Below are 23,462 nucleotides of genomic sequence, written 5' to 3'. Positions count from 1 at the left end.
TTTTTCATTTGAAAATCTAGGTGTGATTATTTGGTGTCATCTTTTAGGAATTAATAAAAAAATTTCTTTGTTTTTGTGTAAGAAAATTGATATTGTAGGATTTTCTTTTCCTTTTTAAAAGTTATGAAATAATTTATAATTTGTCTTCCCTATCTTCACAGTTTTTGGGTCATGTTCTGTGTTTGTAGATTTTCATGCTGGCCAAGGATGAAGGACTGGAACAGGAGTGGGGTGTACTGTTCCATGAGACAGCTGAGATAGCTGGAACTTTCTCAAGTGGCTAACACACAAACTGCAGGTCCAGCTCCTCATATGGTGCCTTCACTTGAGTCACCTTCTCAGCCTCTTTCTGTCCATAATTATCTTGCAAGATCTGACTCTATTTCTGAACATTCCATTGAAGTCTCTGAACCACCAGCCAGCTACATTTGTCATCATCAATGCCAGTGCCAAACTAGCCTATCATACTCAGGACCCCCAAGAAATTGAGAAAATCATCCTAAATCTGAGGGTATTCATTCATCTCCAGAAGGATGGCCTTGGCATGAGCAAGCTGCTTCTCCCCATGTTTGTTACCCATATACATGGCCCTAGGTATAGGAAAGTAGAAGGAGTAGCAAGACGTCTTGTACTTGACAGTAGATTTGTACATCTTTTCAGAGTATTTGCCAAAATGCACTTGATCCTGGTAGGTTGGGGTGGAGGAGGAGGAGGAGGCAGGCAGAAGCATGAAGAGCTTCAGCTACTGCTCAGTCTCAATTTGATACAAACTCTGTCTGGAGAGTTCAGTTGGATCCAGGTCATAGGGCTGCTCCCAGCAATGGACCTCCAGTAGGTGGTAGATTCATGCTTCTAGAAGCAGGGCACCATTAGCAAACCTCTATCTGGCTTCTGATCCCAGAAAATCTATCCCCTGGTGGTTGAGGGAGGAATCTGTGACACCAGAAAGAAGTTTTGCTGCAGTCCCACACAGCAGCCAATGGTCAGTGTCTGCTGGGACTGTGAACATCCTGTCTGCTTGGCTCCAGTGGTACTAAACTGAGGGACGTTGCTCAGCTGAACAGCAGCAGCTGCAGTCTCCAGGCCCAGTCTCAGCCTCAGCCAGCACCTCGACAGTCTGGGAAAAGTGCTGGATGAAATCCTGCTTTTCTTCGGCATAAACATCTGGTTTCTGGCCTCCATTTATTTGGAAAGAGGAGCAAATTTCTCTACTCCTGGGTGCCAGTCCTATGGTCCTATTCTAGATTTTGTGAAATAGAAATATCTTTAAGAGATATGAGTTTTGAAAGAAAATGGAGCCACGTGGTAGACAATTTTATTATCTGAGAAAGAAGCCTAAGTATTTATAATAGACTGTAATCATATTAATTCTTAATTCAAGTATCTCTATGTCATTTTTAATGTAAGTTTTATGTGAGGGTAGTGGTTCTTGTGACATAACTTATCAAAGTTAATGAAAGCAATAAAATCTGGATTTGTCTCTTTAGACTAAAAAAACGCACAGAATTTACACAGAGAAACTGATATGTATATATCCCTGTCATCAGAAAATAACTCAATTTTATTTCATCGGACCAGCTCAGTTTGTCATTTATGTTGTTTCTATTGTTTCTTATATTTTAGTAGCTTTGTGTATCATTGTCCAGTGTGACAGGACAGTGCAAGATCCCATTCCATGCTGTGGCAGTGGGGGAGAGACCACTGTCTTGCCATTCAACAAAACCTACAAAATACTTTAGAATTTCTGTTTATTTAAGCCCACATTCTTGGCACATAGTATCTGGCTACTGCATCTTCTGCAGCCAAATTCACAAACAACTGTGTTGGTAACCTAACAGTAGTGCCCAATCAGAAAAATAAAGGTCTTTCTTAAATGCTGGAACATAAATTGATCTCACCAGGGGAAACATAACTGCCTGTGTTGTGTACCCTCACTTATAACCAATCAAGCTGCACTTTCACCACAGTTAAAATGTAGCTTTGCAAAATAACTCTGTTCCTTTACATGTGTAAGTATACTATGGAAATATTGCAATGGGACATTCATGATAATAATTTGATTTCCCTGTCTCTCTACCTCCGCTTGATTTCTTCATTTTTCTCCCCAGCATCTTATGACTTTTCTTTTGTAAGTTACATTACAGAACCTTAGAGTGAGGGCATGATAATGAAGAAAAACAGAACTAATGGGAAAAAATTATAATTAAGCAGTCATGCCACATTTCTGCATGAAGTAGTGGAGGCAATTTACAATATTGGTCATACCTGTAGGAAAAGCTTTTGTTGCTATTCTGAAGCTGATCTTTACGCTGATAAACTTTTGAATCTACAGTGTGTCCACAAATGTTTTCCTTCCAATATAACTATGCTCTATGACCTGAAGTGAAGATAAAGGTAAAATAAAATTTAAAAATAAAATAAAAGTAAATTGATAATGGATATCCTTTTTCCCACTGAAAATGGAATAGTCGTTTACTCTTTATGAACTCTAAATTATCATTTCATTATTGTGTGTTTATATGTGTGTACTATTTGTGTGTACATTAATATTGTATCTTAGAAGGGACTGTATGACGCATTGCTTAAGCAGTGGATTCATGTTCAGAGTATTTTGTGTTTTCCTTATGTAAATCTTAAAAATTATCTAATTTTATTGGAAAGGCAAATTTAGAAATACAAGGAGAGAGAGAGTAAAAAATCTTCTATTTTCTGAATCATTCCTCAAGTGGCCACCAAAGCCAGAGCTGAGCTGATCCAAAGCCAGGAACCAGGAACTTCCTCCAGGCCTCCCATGCAAGTACAGGGTCCCAAGGCTTTGAGCCATCCTTTACTGCTTTCTCAGGCCACAAGCAGGGCACTGGATGGGAAGTGGAGCAGGTGGCACACAAACTGATGCTCATATGGAATTCTGGAACATGCAAGGCAAGGATTTTAGCCACTAGGCTATTGTGCCAGGCCACCTTATATAAATCTTAAGGACATTTAAAAAAAGATTAATTTTCTTTTTTAAAAAATGTATTTTTATTTTGAATTTTGAATTAGGTGGTACAATTTTGTATAGGCTGGGATTCCTCCCCAAACTCCCGCCCCCGACAGATTTCCCCTGTTTTACTACAATGGTGAAGTCCTTCATAAGGAATCATAGATCTATAATGATCACTTTTGATTTTGTTTTAAAGATTGATGAATTTTTTTCTTACAGAAGGGATGTGTGGCTTGCCCATATTGACATAGTAAATAGAGGGGCAGGGCTGGCATCTCAATTGTTCTGTACCCCTAAACCCTGACACTAAGGTTATTTTTCATAGGACATGGAACCCAACATGTTGGCCTATGGAACAAGTTAGATCCATTAGAATCAGATCTATGAAATTAGAATCTGGGCAGTGTGTCATCAAAATGGAAAACTGACTGACTCCTCTCAATCATGGAACCCTGGATAACTCACTCCTTTTTGTACAACAGATTCTAGATTCTGCCATTGTTTAATAGTCTTGCTTTTCCAAAGCCTTCTAGTCCTGTTTTTCCTCCAGTTCCATTAAACATTGTATACACTCCAATGACTGCTCTTTTATTTTTCTTTTTATGCTTACATTTCCTGATTATATTACTGATTCATGTTTCCAAAGACCCATAACTGAAATAGTTAGCAGTATATTCTGCCTTTGTGCAAGCTCAAGAAAATTGTCCCCATTTCCAATATGTAGAACAGGCTTTTCAGAAATGTAGCTGAGAAATAATAAGTAAACAGTCCTAATTATAAACATCCATACTGATTTTGATCTAATTCTGAATTTTCTCCAAAGAAGCATCATTTCTGTCATTTGGAAAATTAGGGCATATTTTACATTTAACTATGTTGAGGATTAATTGAAATATAGGTTATTTCAAAATCCTTTACATGTTGTAAAGAATCATCAGGCTGTTACTATTATTGATTTCTTCATGTGTCTATTTTTGAAAAAGTTATAACACCATCTAATTAGGGAGAAAAAAAGACTTTTTCTTTTTTTTTCTTTTTTAGCGATTTGTTAATTGTATACAAAGGCAGAGTTACAGAGAGAGTAGGAGAGACATAGATGGATCTTCCATTCACTAGCTCACTTCCAAAATGACTACAATGGCCATTACTAGGCCAGACTGAAGCCAAGGACCCAGAACTTCACCTGGGTCTGCCGTGTAGATAGCAGGGACACAAAATACTTGTACCATCTTCCACTGTTTTCCCAGGCACATTAGCTGGCAGGTGGATTGGAAATGGAACAACCAAGACTTGAACTGACAAAAGCTGGAGCTAGAGAGAAGGCCTTGCTGGGCTAAGCCACAGTACCCATCCATGAGTGTTGATGCAGGGGATGGGCCACTTCAGTCTGTGCCACAGAACCTACCAGAATGCAAGAAAATTGGATCTTGTGGGCATATTCTGTAGGGGAAATTGTGGGCTTGCCTCTTTGGGACTGTAGAGCCCAATGGTTTGCACAGAGAGCTGGAGCAGTGATGGGCTGCGCCAGGCTGGATCATGAAAAATTTGACAGGAACCTACCTGGTACTCATGGCTGCTGGGGCTGTGAGAAGACAGGACTGGGGCAGGCTGCAGCACCCACCAGTGCATGCAAACACTGCTGCCTCCACTGATGCATTTGGTATCTGAGGCTAGCAAGCAGGCCTATTAGAGGAACTTGAGGAGCCCTCCAATTAGGCTGCTGCTCCCCCTGGGAAGCAAGCAAGCCAATGCTGAGAGCAAGCCAAGTCAGTCAAAGCTGCAGCACTTGTCAACATTTGTGTTTACCAGGTCTGATTACAGGCTGGGCTGGACCAGGTCTTAGCACCCACTGTCAGGCACAAAAGCCAGGACAGGATATGGGTCCTGACTGGCTGGGCTAGGTTTCAATACCTGCCAGCAAGAGCTGAGACTGCAGCTAGGCTAGGCCAGCTGGTAAGAAGCACCCAGCAACAGTCACAAGACCTGGGGCTGGAAATGGGCCTAGTAGGGGAACTCTGGGAATTCTTCTGCTGGGCTGTGGATTCTAGTGGAGGATGTGAGAGCCAGGGCTGTAGATGGATTAGACTGGACAAGGCTGTAGTACCTGTCAGCATGTGTGTGAACTGAGTCTGGGGGTGGGCCAAACTGGGCTATACTCCAGCACCCACTGGCTATCACAAAAGCCAGGATGGATGTGGGGCAGGCCAGGCTAGGCTGTGGCACCCACAGGATCAGATGAGAGCTCCATCTAGGGATGGACCAGGCTGGGCTAGCCTGTAGCACCCATCAGTGAGAACCAAAATGGGTGTGGGCCAATAGAGCTAGGCTGCAGTACCCACCAATGAGTGCCAGAACTGGACCCAGCCAGCCTGGGCAGCAGCATCTACTGGTACATGTGAAATCCTTTGCTGGAAATGGGCCTGGTAGGAGAATTTGGGGAACTCCCTTGCTAGTCATAGCTCCTGCTGGTGAGTATGAAAGCTGAGGCTGTAAGTAGGCTAGACCATGCTACAACATCAATTAGGACATGTGTGAGTTGGATCCAGGCACAGACTTGGCAGGATTAATTCACAGCACACACTGGCACAAATGGGAGCCAGGACAGGGTGCAGAGCAGGTCCGATTGGACTGCAACACACACCTGTTCACATGAGGGCTGGGGATGGGCCAGGTTGGGCTAGGCCGTTGCATGCTCTGGCAAGAGCTGGGACTGGAGGTGAGCTGGGCTAAACCAAGCTGTAGCACCTGCTGGCAAATGACAGGATTGGGGACAGGCCATATTAGACTGGGCTGAAGCACCCACTGGTGCATTGAAGATCCAGGGCTGGGAGTGGGCCTGCTGGGAGAATTTTAGGGACTTCTTTGCTAGCTGCTTTCACTGGTAAGCATGAGAGCTGGGACTGGGGATGGGCTGGTCTGAGGTAAGGCCAGCTGGTGGTAGGCTGCTGTATCTACTTGTATATGTAAGAGCTGGAATGGATGCCAGCCAGTGTGGCTAGGCTGCTGCATGAGCTGGCAAGTGCCAGGACTGGGTGTAGGTCATGTCAGGCTGGACCACAGTACCCCCTGGCAGGTAGAAGATCTATGCCTGGTGGGGGAACTGTGGATACTCACCTGCGAGGTTATGCCTATTGCTGGTGAACACAGGAAACAGGCTAGGGTAGGCCAGACTGCGCAAGATAATGACACCTGTTAGCATATGTGAGGGCCAGGTCTGAGGACAGGCTGGGCTGAGATAAACTGCAGCACTCATAGTTGTGGTTAGCAAACTCTGCATAGGGCTGGGCTGAGCTAGGCCATAGCAGAAGCTGGCATGTGCAAAAACGGGTTGGAAGTGAGCCTGGAGAAGGTTATTGAAGGTCAACTTGATAGGCCCTGGAACCCACTGATATGTGTGAGGACCTAGTCTGAGGCAGGCTGGATGGGTTGGGCTACATCACACATTGGTTCATGTGAGATACTGGGCTGAGGTGGAACTGGCCAAGCCGCATCCATTGGTATGTGCCTTGTCTGGTGCAGGTGACAGACTGAGCCTGTCCCTACACTGGCTGGCACACACAAGCCAAACCTGAGGTAACCCCAGCTGAAGTTTCTTGGAGGACTCCCCATCTAGACCTTTGGTCTTAGATCCCAGCCACCCCAGAAAATCACAGGGTGTTTAGTTCAACCTTGGAATGCATGTATCAGGCCTAACATCCTAAATTGCTAATGCCCATGCAATTGACAGTATGTCCAGATGCACATGAGAGACATGATGGCCAGCTTATTTAGCCCAGCAAGGATGTCAACTGCCTTGTCAGAAGATGGGAAGCAGAACAGATTGGACAATTCTCCCAGGCAGGCTTTGCAGCATGTTCCTGAATCTGTGGATACACTAAAGTGGACTTGGTCGACCAATAGCCATTGGAAAGATCTTTTTTCAACCCTGGAGCAACAAAACTAACAATGGCTCAGGACTGTTGAAAGCACTGAAGTAACACCCTCAGAAAATTCTTGCCCACATAGGTGTCTTTAGTGCATCATCAAAGGACCATCCTCCATCCCTGGATGCTGATATAGTTGACAGCAAGAAACGGCCCTCTCCCCCTTCCTTCCCTGTGGACACAGGAGGAAAAAAAAAAGACTGAAAACTGTTTCCCACTCACCTTCTTCCATGTCTGACCCTCCCCACCCTAACAGGAAGCCTACATGGGCGTGTATTCCTCTCAACTATGTAAACAATATTGAAATTAAATTTAAAAAGAAACATATCATTCACCTGGACCCATTGAGATTCATCCCAGAGATGCAGGAAAGATGTGACAATAGACAAATCAATAAACATGATAAAAAATCAGTAAAATGAATAATCGAAGACCACATAATTATCTCAGTTGGTTCAGAGAAAGCACTTGGTAAAATACAACAGTATTTCATAATATAACCCTTGAGTACACTGGGTATTGAAGGAACATGGACGAACACAATCAAGGCAAACCCCAAACCTGCATCATACTGAACAGGAAAAAGCTGGAAGCATTTTCAGTAAGATCTGGAAACAGACAAAGATGATCACTTTCACCATTGTTATTCATCATAGTTCCAGAAGCTCTAACCAGTGCCAACTGGCTAGAAAAGGAAATACAAAAGGGATTCAAATTGAAAAAAAATTAAGTCAAATTATCACTGTTTGCAGATGACATGACCCTTTACATAGAAGAACCAAAAGGCTCTACTAAGAGACTATTGGAACTTGTTAGAGAATTCAGCAAGCTTTCAGGATACAAAATCAACACACAAAAATCAATAGCATTTACATATACCAGCAATACTCTAGCTGGGAATGATTTTGTATAATCAATCCCATTTATAATAGCTACCAAATTTTACAAAACTAAATTTAGGACCCGGCGCGATAGCCTAGGGGCTAAAGGCTATCTTTGCATGCACCAGGATCCCATATGGATGTTGGTTTGTGTCCCAGCTGTCTCTCCTCCCATCCAGCTCTCTACTTGTGGCCTAGGAAAGCAGTTGAGGATGGCACAAAGCCTTGGGACCCTGCTCCCACCTGAGAGAACTGGAGGAGGTTCCTGGCTCCTGGCTTCAGTTAGGCTCAGTTCCTGCCAGTATGACCACTTAGGCAATGAATTAGCAGATGGAATATCATCCTCTTTGTTGTTCCTCCTCTGTATAGTTGACTTTCTAATAAAAATAAATAAATCTTTTTAAAAATTAAATTTAACCAAGAATGTGAAAGATTTCTATGATAAAACTGAAAATCATTAATAAAAAATACAATAGACAAAAATAGAAAAAGTTTTCATGTTTTAGAGTAATTAATAGCATCAAAATGCCTATAGTACACAAAGTCATTTACCACAATACCTAGAACATTCTTCATAGATCTAGAAAAAACAATCCTAAAATTCATATGAGAACACAAAATATCCTGAAGAAACAAAACAATCTTAGTAAAAACAAACAAAAACCAGTTATCACCTTAATACCAGATTTCAAAACATCCTACAGAATTGTTTTCAGCCAGCTACTGGCACAACAACACACATATAGACCAATGAAATACAAAAATTAAACCATGAGAAGCCAGCGTGGTGGCTCATCAGCCTAATCCTCCACCTGCAGTGCCAGTATCCCGTATTGGTGCCAGTTCAAGTCCCAGTTGTTTTAGTTTCCATCCAGCTCTCTGCCTATGACCTGGGAAAGCAGAGACTGTTTGCATCTATGCACCCATATGGACTCTCAGAAAAAGCGCCTGGCTGCTACCTTTGGATTGGCTCAGCTATGGCCATTGCAGCCATTTGGGGACCGAAACAGTAGATGGAAGAACTCTCTCTGTCCATCCTTCTCTCTTTGTAAATCAGCCTCTCAGATAAAACAAATCTTCAAAAAATTAATCTAGATATCTAGAACCAGTCTTTTACAAACAAGCTTATTATGAAAAAGACGGGTATTTTTGAAAGGGTGAAATGCCAAGTGCTATCAGACACGTGAAAAAAAATACATGAAACAATCCTCAAACATATGAAAAAGGACACATGAAAAATTGTTGGCTGTTAGAGAAATAGAAATAAAACCCACAAGTGTATCACTTCACTCCAGGTAGAATGCCTATCATCCAAAAACAAACAAAAACAAGACATGCTGTTGAGGACTTGGAGAAAATGGCATCCTAATACATTTTTGGTGGGCTTGTGAACTGGTAAAACCATTATGGGATGCAATATAGAGATTCCTAACAGCATATGACCCAATTGGTGGAATATTACTCAGCCATTAAAAAATTCCTGCCATTTGCAACAGAACAAATGCAACTAGAGATTATTGTGCCAAGAAAAATAAGCCTTTCCCAAAAAGTGTAGTATCACATGTTTTCCCTTAATTGTGGCAGTTAATATACAGAATATTAAAAATGTATGTATGTCAAATCACTTGGTATTGCATTATAAATGTTATTTCAATGAATCATACCACATAAATTATATTATACTTTCTTTTTGCATTTTTAAAAAAGAAATGTATTGGGAGAAAATGTGAGGACTCTTTCTTGTTTTGGCTGTTGATGAATGAGGGTAATGAGCTGAGAGCTGAGAAAAAAACTGAACCTCATCATTCTGTGAAGAAAAAAAAAATCTAAACAGGAATGTGTTGTTTTCCACCTTATTTTTTAAATGCCACACTTGGAAAATAGAAAGAAAACATTGTATTAAGTACTGCGAAAACCGCTCATCAGTCATTCCTCTCATCTTGTAGCATCTGCCCCTTCCTGGTGCCCAAGCCTTGCTGCCTGTTAAGTTCAGAGCTTCCTTACTGCCCCTACAAGGAACTCCCTTCCCTGAAATTTTCCTGGGACAGCCTCTAGCTGGACTCCATGTTTCTGTTCAAACATTGCCTCTTCATGCTCACTTCAGCAGCACATGTGCTAAAATTGGAATGACACAGGAAGATTAACATGTTCGCTGTGCAAGGATGACAAGCATTGCCTCTTCGTGTATTCCACTCTATTACTGTCTCAGCACCATCTCTCTCAAATCTAGTTTCCTTTCTTCATAGCATTTATCAGAGTCTAAATGACCTTAATCTAACAATCTAAAACACCCATTTGTGCTTCAAAGGACACAATCAAGAAAATGAAACAATGATCCATAGACTGGAGAAAAATTTTACAAATTGTATGTCGGATAATGAACTTGAAGCTAGAAAACATAAAGAATTCTTACAACTGAATAATAAAAGATCAAATCTTAGTTAAGGAATGGAAAATGAAATTTCCCTTAAAACGTTTTTCAAATTGTTAATAATCAAATGAAGAGGTGCCATGTTTAGTCATAAAGGAAGTGCAAATTCAAACACAATTGTTACATTTCAAATCTAGGGTGACTAGAATAGAAAAGTCTGATAATGATATGTGTTGACTAAGATATCGAGAAACTAGCACCCTCATAAACTGCTTATGGGGATGTCAGATAGTGTAACTAGGAGTTTCTCAAATACTGAAAAATTGAGTTCACATAGGATCCCTCATTTCCACCTCCAGGCATATGTATCCAAGATAAGTGAAGGCATATATGCACACAAAAATTATTAAATTATTTTCAAGTGTTTAAAGCAGCATTAGTGAAGGTAGCCAAAGGGCAGAAGCTAATTGATGAGTAGATAAATAAAATGTGGTATATCCATACAATAGAATATTATTTGATCATAAAAAGGAACAATGTATTTATTCATGCTACAACACAGACAAGCCTTGTGAACAATAGTGAATGCTTAAGGGTAAAGGAAGTGGGAGGATGGGACAGCCTCTCTAAAGAAGATGAATTTCAAGGTGGGAAGGAGATTTAAAAAAAAAGTGAAATAGTTTTGGTGTAAAAATTATGCAATTGAATTATCACCTGCTCAATTTTCTTTATATTTTTATGAACCATTTGTGCCCAACATGAAAATGCACATGCAATAGCTTATGCCTGGACCTCGGTACCAGAGCCTATGATTCAGATCTCATGGACTGAGTTCAGAACAGTTGCAAAACCAAGCTTTCCTAATTGCCTAAGATTTCTGACAGAGATAGAGGTACCTTTGTTGTGGGAAAGGAAAATGTTAAATGTGCTGTTGGCTTTGGGTGATGGTCTCTCTTTACTTTTCTTCCCTGATCTCCAAAGAACAAAAACATGAAGAATTAGCTCTGGGACTTATGGTTAGGGTTTGTCACCGAATCCGTTCTTCTTTAGGATTGTCTATGATTAAGTGTTTTCAGAGACCTTTGCATGCAACCACATGATAGCATTTATTGCATCCTGAATCATTTTTTCTTCTATTTATTTATTTGAAAGGCAGAGCTGCTGAGAGAATGAGTCATTTCTTGTTATCTCCACTAGAGTGATAGTTATGTACCTTGGAATCAGACACCACGTCTCATTTATTCTTTTTCTTCCTTAGTGATAAATATTCACTGAATTTCCACAGAAGAAATGAAATTTTTACACCTGTGTATGCTAGGAGAGGGGCTTTTTGAAAATTACTTATAATATGAAATCATAAAATTCAGAGTTAAAAGATTATTTAGAAATTATTTTGTTTAATACATCAATAAGTATAAGAAATCATCTCCCAGCACTCCAGAAAAAAATGCTTTACTTAGTGACTATTGGAATATTTCTAATGCCGTAGAACACAATACTTTATATAAAAGGGGCTCATTATATTTTTCAACTAGCTTTTACTTTTGAAAGGTTCATCATTAATGTTAAACCTAAACTTGTAACTTCCACCCTTTGGTTGGTCTAAGATCTGTCACATATGACAATACAACATTATCTAATTCATCTTCCATGACAGCCTATTAATTATTTAAGGGCACTATCATAATCTCCCTTGTGTTCACTATGCCAAGATTTCCACTTTATTTAAATGTGTCCTGGAGATGTGATTTCTGGACCTTTCACTGCATATGTTCAGCTACTCTGGACACCATCAGATTTTCAATGTCCCTCTCAAGTCGTCCATGGAGTCCAACACCGGTGACCAGTGTCAAAAACCCAGATGCCTTTTCCTTCCTAAAACTGCATCTTAGGCTTTTGCTAATGGTTCTAAAACCACTTGGGTTATTTTTAAAATCACATCACGCCATAGTCTTCTGCTAAGCTTACCATCAACAATATACTTTGGAACTTTTTTTTTCTAGCAAGAATCCTATGACTTCAAATTTCTTAACCTTAACCTTGTAGGTAATCTTTTCAACTTTTATGCAATGTTCTACATTGATTTTTGTAATAAGCAAAATGCCCTACTCAAAATCATGTGCTTATCAAAGGTCTTTACCTCTCTTTCACAGCCCTCTTCACAGAAGTAATATTGCGTCAATTGTGTCATTTTTTGAGTGGAGGATGCATTTCTGTTTTGGTCTCACACTTAACAAAGTCACTATCATGTAATAGTTGCTCAAGAATACCATTTCTTTCTGTAATTATTGGATTATATTGCCACAATGCTAAAAACAACCATGAAATCAGAGAACTTTGGATCCAGCCAAAACAGATAATTAAGTATTCTCATGTTGGCAACATTTGATAATAAAGGGCCAAGGCCATAAATCCAAAGTAGTGCCAAATCTCTAAAACACAACCTTTCTCACCCAAGAATCTATGCTTTCTGTCAAATGATTAACAATCTAATCATCCGCAAAAATAAGTTTTGCTTAGTATGTGGCTGTTCACCTGTCTGGTCTCTACAACACTGACTTTCAGTTAGTAGGTTCACAATACTGACAGCCATGGTGGTCATTAATAATATTCAAAGAAGGAAGAATGATGTTTTGTTTCTCTAGTTTTATTAACCCATGAAAACTCTGAGTATATACAATCTGCAAGCTACGTAATCCATTGTTGTTTCCTCAGTTAAGTAGAATCTAATTCAAACAGAAATCATGTTGTAATAGTGTACAGATGAGTTATAAATAAATCATAGGCACAAAGGAAAAGAAAACCTTCACTACCACTTAAAATTTCTGATTATCATTGGGCCATCCCTATTGTGTAGCCTATGGAGGCAAAGGATTACCTTTTGTAGCACACACCACCTAGAAAGCAATATTCCCAAATTAAGCTCGAAATTCCAAATGGGTTAGAATTTGAAAAGCTTTTTAGCAGCTTGACAATCTCTTACATGTTGAAGAATAAGCAGGCAAGCTTCCTGCTCTTTAATAACATACCACTAGGTACTTCTTGGAAACAGGTCACAGTAGAAAGGATTGTTTATGAGTCAGAGGAACGTGTGCCACTCTCACCCTGAATAAGAGGAATCAGCTATTTCTGGTGATGAAAACCTTTCAGTGAGGTGAAACAGGCCATGTTCCATTCCTTTTATTTTCAGAGATGAGATGGATTTGAAAACCATAAACTGGCTTCTCGATGCAAGGACTCGCCACATGAGATAATCTCCAGCACTTTACTATTGGCAAGCAGATCTTTCACCCTTTGTCTCCATGCATTATAGAAAATGTTAAATCAGTTTGGTGTCCATACAAACTTTTGATCCTAGGAATAGCCTAGGGTATCATCATTATCTTCCTGAGGACCATGTGTAGGCCTTCAGTAGGTAGTACTAATTTAACCTCTTTGCTAGAGGAAAAAGTAGCTGATTTTCTAGATCAATATTTGATTGAATATGTTTGAAATGTTGGCAGATAAAGGCCCCTTTTCTGGTCCAAAGACTTTTTGAACCACAGAGGTATAGCGTTCTAGCTCCCCTGGGATTTGAGTGGAAGGAGGTCTCAAAGATCTGTAAGAAGCCTTCCTGCCTTTCCTTGTGTTCTTCCAGCAAGATTCTGTAAAGGTTGAGATGAGAAAAAGATAAGATCAAGAACTGGAATGTCTTTATATCCATTTTTTTTAATCTTTCCTGGGGCTTCTCTTAACTAAAAATAATCGTTTATACCACTAGTTTACAAAAACCTTCTATAATAGGATGGAAGAAAGAAAGCCCATCTGATCAGTTTTTAAGGAGATAACCCAGTGACTTTGACTAATAATTTGAGACTTCAGATTCCACCATTTGTACCATTAATTAAACAAGGGCATTCATAAAAACCACAAAGGAGCTGAATAGAAACTGGAATAGTGAGGTGTTAAGACAAGTTAGAACTGTAGTTGTCTACTTAGATTGGTAAGTAAAGGAGCATCTTGCAAATGTAAATGGTTATCTAAAGACATTTATAAAAGAAAAGATGGAGATGGAAATAATTTAGAAATCTGTGCTACTGTAACCATTATTTTTTTCTTCTTAAAATTTTACTTCTTTTAATACATTTTACTGAAACTCATAGCTCTTCCTCAAAACAAAACTTATAAAGAGACAGCCTACCCCAGCTGAAAATGTTAGCAATGTTGGTTTCTATGTGAATACAGGAAATTCAAAGACTTTTGAAGAGACTATTTTCCTTTAATTTTCTCCTTTGCTGCAGAAATGTACATGCATTCCCTAAGCACAGAGAGGAACACTATTCACAAATGCCTTCTACTTTCATTCCCACCATTGACCTTTTGTCTGGCAGAGGGAGAAACTAGGTTTCCCCTAGCTACTGATTTTGAACACGTAAGAACATTTTATAAAATGCAGTCACTACAGGCTGAACCCAACTCCAACTTCTTGGAAATACAGACTGGAATGTCTTATATTCAATAGGATATGTGAAATCAACTCCTTTATTTTGAGAGTGGAGGATTACAGTGAATTAATTTTTTAAAAAATGTTTAATGACAATTCCTGACAGCTTTAACTCATTTTGGCAAAATCATCTTAATCAAAGAAACCATATTCCAAAAATAAGCTGACAACTCCTCAGAGCATCATATCATATTTCTTGCATAGGATGAGATATAAGAAGCTGTGAAGAAAGGGACTTAATTCTTTCTGTTTTTATCTTGTGACAACATGCTCACTAGGTATGACAGAAGTACGCAGTAAATACTTGATTATGTAGATGAAATAAATGTTCAAGTTCTAAGAGTCATAGCTTCAATAAAATACAGCAATGTTCTGTCTACCGTTACATTATAAAATATACAATGCTAATGCCATTAGAGGTTGTAAAAGAGTATTGCTTCACAGTGTTTATAAGTCAACTGAACATAACACATATGCTGCTGCTAAAGGCAGAAGGATCTGAAACGCAAATTCATATTGCTCCTGAATCTTTGATTTTGAAGCTTTGCTTCAGGGTCTTATTGGATCCAAAGCCCTTCTCATCGACCAGGCAGCTCTGGTTGTTAGTCTTTGAGAGAATTCCCAGCTTTTATCACAGCCTAAAAAGGAGAAAAGTAAACAAAATCATCAAGATGGATTTTGGGGTATAAAAATTTCAAATGACACCTGAAGGAATAGAAAGTGTTTCACATACTTTCTCTTAATATAGCAGCTAAAAAAAAAAGTTTTACTCTGCACTTCCTCCAAACTTCATGTTTTGTAGGATTAATTTATATATCTCCTGTTATTATGATCATAAGTCTTTTAATATGCCAAGACTAAAACTTATGGATTTTTTATAATTTCCCTAAATAAAATGGTGGGTAAGGAGCCGATTACATTTCATTGGTATTTGCCAAATCCAGTCTGTCTCATTCTAAGGTACACAAATATTAGTTACCTACTCAGATCCTTCATTCTATCAGAAACCAGAATTTATGCTCATAATTTGTAACTCTATGGAAAGTTGACCCTACTCACAGTCCCAGGAAAATGCCATTAACTTTCCTGAAAAGTTTTCATCGCATGAATTCAAAAAGAGGCTTGGAACAGTGTTAGAGCCAGCAGCTGTTACCTCACCACAGAAGACGCAGTCATAGGTTGAGGTGTTACTGTAACTTACAGAGAATTGACTACAGAGGAAGGAAAATGTTGATTCCTTAGAGCTTACTGAAGACTTGAGAACAACTACCCTGAAATTTGCCCTCTCTCTTCATCTTCCTGGTTAGAATAATCTGCTGTATCAATTAAACATTTTAAAATTTGGTTTTATATTATTTACAGCATTGCAGGTACTAACTGATGCTCTAACTTTTCATTCTTAATATGTTTATTTTTCAGTTTTACCATTGCCACAGGACATAGATCATCTGTGGCAAATTACATACTTTCCTCATGATAACTTAAAAACCTTGCCTAAAATTCCATTATTTGAATATTTAAATTCCAAGCTCATTTCCTGATTTTTTTTAATCATCTCTAGCATCATAGCCAATACAGAAATCAAAAAGTTAAAGTCCCTACATTAGACCTACTTCCAAATGACTCAGCCTGGAGATAATAAAGGTTCTTGAAAGAAACAACCTCACTAAGAGAGTCCCACCAATGAGAGGAGAGGATTTCATCCACACCAAGCACAACCTGGTGGGACTCCTCACGATCTTTCACTGAATGAAAGAGCATGAGCAAAATGGCATTCTTTGAAAATTATCCTGAAACAGTGATGTGAGAATAAAACCAGGACAGTAAATTCAAAAGCATACATCTAGGACTTAAACACAATGGCATAATGACAAATAACATTAAATTATCCCATCAATCACATAAAAAACAATTTTTGCAATGACATGAATCAATGGAAAGAAATTAAATATCTATTACATGTATTTCTAATTTATCAAATTATTATTTAACTTGTTTAGTTTTACTGATACTTGCAACAGACTTTAAAATAGCTGAATTTTACTCATGAAATTAACATATCTGGAGACAATGTGATTCATTTTGAATACTTATCCTTTGTTTTGATTAGTTTATCACTATGTTCTCACTTATACTTACTGTAGGAAATAGGGTATGGTTAAGTATATGACTTCAATTAATATAACACAAACAAAATCTACTCTTTTCCCCTTTACTTGCTGCTATTACCTGTATAATGCTCTTTTTTTCCCTAATTTTAAGTATAACCATATTTGTGGGGTTTTTTTAGATTTATTTATTTTTTATTACAAAGTCAGATATACAGAGAGGAGAGATAGAGAGGAAGATCTTCCGTCCGATGATTCACTCCCCAAGTGAGCGCAATGGCTGGTGCTGCGCCATTCCGAAGCCGGGAACCTGGAACCTCTTCTGGGTCTCCCACACAGGTGCAGGGTTCCAAAGCTTTGGGCCGTCCTCGACTGCTTTCCCAGGCCACAAGCAGGGAGCTGGATAGGAAGTGGAGCTGCCGGGATTAGAACCGACGCCCATATGGAATCCCGGGGCGTTCAAGGAAAGGACTTTAGCTGCTAGACCATGGCGCCAGGCCCCATATTTGTGTTTCTTAAACATTATTTTTGACTGGACTGATTTAGAAGTAGATGCTCTCAGAGAAGACATCCCATGTTTCTTAACACTCTGTTCTTGGCATTTTTCTTTGGCCTCCATCCTCTTGGTCAAAAGTTTAGCATATTCTGCAGCCACTTCCTTGTTACAGTGTTTCTTCAGAGCAATGTGCTGGCATTTGTGCTGGAAGACTTGTGAAGTGACAAGATGCTGAATCTTGAGTGTTTGGGTCCTAGGTTTCTTACCTTCTTTGTTTAGAGGCTTTCTTACAGCATGCTGGTGTACATCATCTTTAGAGAGTTCTAAAAGTTTGCAGAATCTGCAGGCCCTGTCAGAACCCAAGTGATTAAACACTGTGGTATCAGTCAATACAGGAATGCCTTTCTCTCCTTATTTTATATTAATCATGTTGAGAACACTGAAGTTGGCATCAACAGTGCAGCCCCGAACAGATTTGCACTTTTCTTTCTCCAGTTCTGCACAGCCTGTAACAGCAGTGCTCCTTACTCAGCAGCAGGCAAACCTGGCCATGGGTCAAGACTCCTTGCTTCATGGGGAAGCCTTGTTTGTCATTATACCTCTCATAAAAATGCGAAATTTACGTAACTCATTCACCTCAGTAAGTTTTTTCGCAACCAGTCATTAGGAAAGAGATGTTCAACTTCATCTTGAAGCAGCTGAGCCCTTTGAGATGCCATATAAAACAACTACGTGTTTCATGGTAAGAATTAAACATTAGAAAAGAGCATAACCATTGTTAGTATGATTTGACTTTTAACATTGCTTGGTAAAATGAATAAATGCAACACTTACTGGAAAAATTTCACCAACTTTGTAATATGTAGCAGTATCCTGTATTTATACATAGAAAATATGAAGTGTTTTGAAGAATTTTAAATAAGTTGAAATCACTCATACTTTCCTTTAAGATTCATATTCAGAATGATTATTTTAGCCTTTAAAGTAGCTAGACAAATAATCTTGAGCAAAAAAAAAACAAATTTAAACTCACAATTCAGTATTCTATGTATATGAATAGTCTTCAGAAAGTTCATGGAAAATGAATATGAGATTTAAAACTTTATGGATTTCAAACTTTTGTGGACCAAAGTAAACATCTTTTAATTCCAACTTCCGGTGAGCTTGTTGAAGCACTCCCATATGTCCAAGCCTACAATGGAGTCAGGGTGATCCTTCACTTGCTGGAGCAAGAACTCCTCCATAGCACAGGGAATAAGTGTTTGGCTTAAAGAAGCAGAGGACAAAAGGGTGGCACCCTGCAGCCAGCCAGAGTTAGCTTGCAGGTTGGCCCTGTGCACTGATATTCTTCATTTCTTCAGAAAATACTGTAATCAAAGAAGCCAACCCTGTGAAAGAATGCAAGTGCCAGGAATGCCAGTGGTCAAACAGGGCTGGTCATCAGGGAGATATCTTCATATATCAAGAGGCTGAGCCTTCTAGAAATCATCAACACAGGGTGGGGCCATGTCCTTCAGAAGATGGGGACTAAGGGCAAGCTGCCACACAAATAATAACGTGGATACTGGTGGTAGGGGATTTGAGGAGGAAGAGATAATGTACCTTCCATCAGGAAATGAACTAGAAATACAGAGTGCTTTAAACGTGCCAACTGACTGCTACTCAGAACACACTGCTGAAATTTTCTCCAAAAGCTATAAAGGGAAATATTGTAGATAATATCTTGACATAACTTAATGCAGGCTTAAAGAAGCAGGTGATGTGAATTTTGTAGTTCTTGATCATTATCTGCACCCACATGTAACAGACTGCACTGAAGAGAGCAGAAATCAAAGGTACTGCTTTCTGGTCTTAGCTGTCACCAATAATTGCATTGCTATGGGTAAGTCCCAGCCAGTGTGAGCCACAATCTCTCATTTACGAAATGAAAATGAGGAATTCAGTCAGAATGATCTCTAAGATCTCTACAGAAATCCCATGCCTTACACATCTCTGGTAGGTTTCCTAAAAACAATAGGTTTCATTTCTGTTTTTTTCTTATCCATCTAGCTTCAGTGGCCATGTTACTATTCATTATTGTATATAAGCTGATTTTCCTAAATCACTCGTCTTTGAAAGCTTAGCAGGTCTCCCACCAATTCCACAGCATCCTTAAGGAAGTTGATTATATCAGACAGTGATGAGTCACCACAGAGTCTAAATGAGGAGAAACAAAGCACCCAGCAGTGATGTTGGATACACAGTAGTTTCCAAAAGGATAAAAGTAAGCCTGACAAAATCTTTGTTTTGTACCTGCCTCCAATACATTTGCGAAGGAGTGTTAATGAAAAATGAGAGTGATGTTCCCATCACACATTTTTGGATTACTGTGTGGCAACATCAATTGGAAACCTAATGAAACAGAGACCACCCATGGAGGAGGGATATTGTGTTCCTCTGTCTGCCTGCAACCAATTTGCCAACTGACTGTATAGAATAAGTCGCCTGTTTGTTTGAGACTCTAATACTGATTGATCATGCATTTAAGATTGATAACTGGCAATGCCAATTTCCACTCTCTTTCACCAGTGAAAGAATGTTAATGTTGTAGCACTCTGTAATGCTGTGGTGATTGTAAATAACAGTTATATTTCCATACATGGTGATCTCATAATTTCAGCACTTCCTATCATCTCGAATGGTGAACTGTTGGAATTAAACTAGGTCCCAGATAAACTAATTGGTCATTCTTCTGTTTAATCCTTTTCCTTGACTAAGATTGGATGCTATATTTATAAAACTCTTAGTTAGGGAAATAGCAACAGGAAGCCTAGTAGGTGGGTTTCCACAAAGCTTATGAGGAGCTACATCAAACAGAGAGCTGATGTTCCAAATGGAGTTGTTCTATTCTTTGTTTTTGCACCTGTTCAAACTGGCATCTGCTATTAAGTTTGTGACTAGTCAGACATTACTACTTTCTGTCAGGCTTGCTGAGAGAAACAGAAGAAAGAGAATATTGTGTAAAATATTAGTTCGTTTTTGTGTGTTATTTTGCTACTACATTTTCCTTGTCAGGTTCCCTACGTGTGCTTATTATCAACCAGTTTATTCCTCTCCCTCTTCCTCTTTTTAAATGTGACTTCTGCAAGGGATTTGGCATTCAGACTAATTCCCACATTACAGTCCTCTGTAAGACAGTATGCCGACTCCTTCTCAGATGATAGGATCCAGTTTAAGGGTTTTTTTAATTCATTGTAAGATTCTTCATGGATTTGGTCTATTATATCTTCCCGAAGTTGTCCAGTTGGAGATTTCTGCATGTGACTTATGTTTAGCAGGTGTTAGTTTGCACGATCTTTCTGAATATTGGCTTCACAATGCAAGGGAGGCTTGGGAAGACACTAGACCTTAAAACTGTATTGCTACATAACTGGTGAATGGTCTCCCCGCTGAAATTCAATGTTGCAGAGCTATTTATTAAACTTAAAAGATGGATGTTTCAATCTATGGAAAAGTTAAAAGGTTCAAATTCCATCATCAGTTCACTGCTTGCATCTATGTATTCTGTGACCCACAATGCAGTATATCATTTAACATGTGGGACAACTAGGCAAGTTTAAAAATATAGATCTACACTCTACCATGAATTACTGTGTATTTGAGTAGGGTTTTATGTTATGCTCTACTTTAAAATTGAGTTCTCTTGTATAATTTCTGTTCTCCTACCATAAACTTTAAGTGCCCAGTACAAATGGAAGTATTGTTAAGAAGAGTGGGAAAAAGTTTTCTTTGAGGACTGTATACACTAAAACCCTCCAGAATGCATTATCACCTACTTGGCAGAAATATTTAAGGCTCTGAAGACAACACAGAATAAGGAATAAAACTCATTTAACAAAGAATATCCACAGTAGTGCGGATGGCTATCAGATGATAACTGTTACAAACTCCTTATTGGTTATGTGACATGCATACTGATAAAATTTCTAAGTTAGAGGGATGGTGACTTCCATAGTATTCATAATGGTGGGCCGTTTCTCTTATGTAAATGATGCAACACTTACTGCTTATTAAACTCACAAACTCTCAGGCCTTATATTGATCTTTTCTATGGTACATCTATGGTGATACTTAATTTAAAGTCACCGTTTCCTAATTATTCATCATGTCAAGTACAGAAAGGAAATTGTTGCACTCATTTTATAGATGAATGCTCTAAGATACAGGGAAATCAAGGTACTATGTTTGTGGTCATACCGGGAATTATTCAAACTTAAAATGTGCAAATCTGGGTTCCCAGGGCCACTGATCAGAACGTGGAGCCATGCCACTTTGCACTATAAATGATTCTTACAATTGTAAAAATGTGTAATGTACTCATCAATTTACATATCTAGGAGTTGAAAATATTAAAATTTGCTACAACTCTTTATCAACCAGTGACTAACAAGAAACATCTAAAAGCTTTAAGTAGTCATATCCCAAAATAAGCAGATTCTTGTGTACTATTTTTACTAAACAACTGACATGTAATTTACAATGTATTAGTTACATTTTAATAACAGTAAGTCAAACTTTGCATTATTCATAGAAATTTTGCTTCTACTATAAGTAAAATATTGTAAAAATTATTTTCATTGATTCAAATGTGATAATGTCTTCAAATAGCAAGAATTAGAAGAGGCTCAGAGGTAATGGTATCTGAATCTGAATGAACTGAATGAATCTGAATAAATTAATGCCAGTCCACTGTCTGCTGGGGATCCTAGGTCCCTGTCCACCCCTGCCAAACCGTGGGCAAATCCTGGGCTTATGCTAGCCAGGGGCTTGAGAATTTCCTCTGATCACAGCGATCATTCTGCGGGTGGATCTCTGGAAATGCTGCCATGTTGATGGGCAGTGTGCCAAGTCTGCGCAGAGGTGCTGTTATCTGAATCTCCAAGCCGTGAGACCACATGGCTGTGGCTCCGAGAACCCGTGCCAGGCCAGGCTTCCTGCTGGGGATCCTGACGCCCCATGCACTGATAGCAGTCGGTGAATCCTGGGCTTGAGAGTGGCCAAAGCGACAACGAGCTGGGATCTGGCCGTTGGTTGCCTGGCAGCAAGCTCTGGGGTCTTGGGGTCTAGAATTACTGCCTAGGGACATCCAGGGATAAGGCCACGGTACATGTAGGTGAGGAATGAATCCTCAACAATGACAGGTCACTGTACTGGCAGGTAAGCGAGGGGACTGAGACCTGGTGGTTTGGAGGGGAGACACTGGAACATCTGCATGGGTCAGACTCATGTACCAGTCCACATGGGAACCTGGAATGGGCTTGGTAACATGGGACATTGCTGACCACCACATGAAAGCTAGGGCTGTGGGCTGGACTAGCAGGACTAGATCCTAGTACCTGATTGAATGTCAGAACACAAGACGGGTTACATTAGGCATAGCCATGACACTAATCTCACAAGAGAACCAGGTCTGGGGTATAATCTGTGGGGGATTTGTGGGCCAAACCCTGTGGAAATGCAAGTCCTATTGGTTAGCTCAAGAATTTGAGTGGTGATGGGCTGAGCTAGTTGTGACCATGGAAGCTGGCATCACTCACGGGTACAGGGACTGAGAACAGTCTTAGCAGGTCCAGGCTAGAGCACCCACATGTGCATCCTAAAGCAGGGTGTGGGGTGGGGCAGGCCTGGCCACAACATCTATCAGCTCATAGTAGGCCAAGATGAAGGAGCAAGCAATGCAGGACAAGGGCCTAATACCCACTGGCATGCATGAGATCTGGGTCTGGGAGTGGGCCAAGTGGGGGAACTCGGGAAACTCCCCTAGTGGGTCATAACTCCTGCTGGTGAGTATGTGGTACAGACCTGGTAGTCGGGTAGGCTGGACAAGGTAGCTCCAACTGTTGGCTAATGTGTGGACTGTCTTTGGATGGGATTGGACAGGGCAGTGCCAAGCAAACCTTAGCTCATCAGCAAGTGCAAACCAGGCTGGAGCACATGTCATGCTGGGCTAGGTTGTTAACCCTACCAGTTTGCATGAGCCAGGGATGGGAGCAGACTGAGCAGGACCAGGTTATAGCATCCTCCAGTAAGAGTAGGGACTGGGGCAGGTTGGGTCAGGCCAGTCTACAGCAAGCAAAGGCAAAGGCCAAGATACGGGAGGGGCTAGGCCAAGCTGGGTCAAAGCAACCACTGGCACTTGCAAGATCTATGGTTGTGAACAGGCCTGGTTTGGCAGCAA

The 23,462-nt window shown here is 39.7% G+C and overlaps 1 non-coding gene and 2 pseudogenes across 1 annotated transcript; 1 reads left to right on the top strand and 2 right to left on the bottom strand.

Annotated features, from left to right (window-relative positions):
* Positions 1-280: 280 nt before the first annotated feature.
* Positions 281-4,612, bottom strand: LOC118759675 (farnesyl pyrophosphate synthase-like; annotated as a pseudogene).
* A 5,266-nt stretch (positions 4,613-9,878) lies between these two features.
* Positions 9,879-9,986, top strand: LOC118760746 (U6 spliceosomal RNA). The gene has a single exon (XR_004996964.2). It is a non-coding gene; the product is annotated as a U6 spliceosomal RNA (small nuclear RNA).
* Positions 9,987-15,243: 5,257 nt separating this feature from the next.
* LOC101529427 (small ribosomal subunit protein eS6-like) lies at positions 15,244-22,181 on the bottom strand (annotated as a pseudogene).
* Positions 22,182-23,462: the final 1,281 nt, after the last annotated feature.

This window comes from Ochotona princeps, chromosome 8 (assembly GCF_030435755.1).
Source record: "Ochotona princeps isolate mOchPri1 chromosome 8, mOchPri1.hap1, whole genome shotgun sequence".
Lineage (NCBI taxonomy): Eukaryota > Metazoa > Chordata > Mammalia > Lagomorpha > Ochotonidae > Ochotona > Ochotona princeps.
The sequence above is the reverse complement of the archived record's forward strand: the minus strand, read 5'-3'. Positions and strand labels throughout refer to the sequence as shown.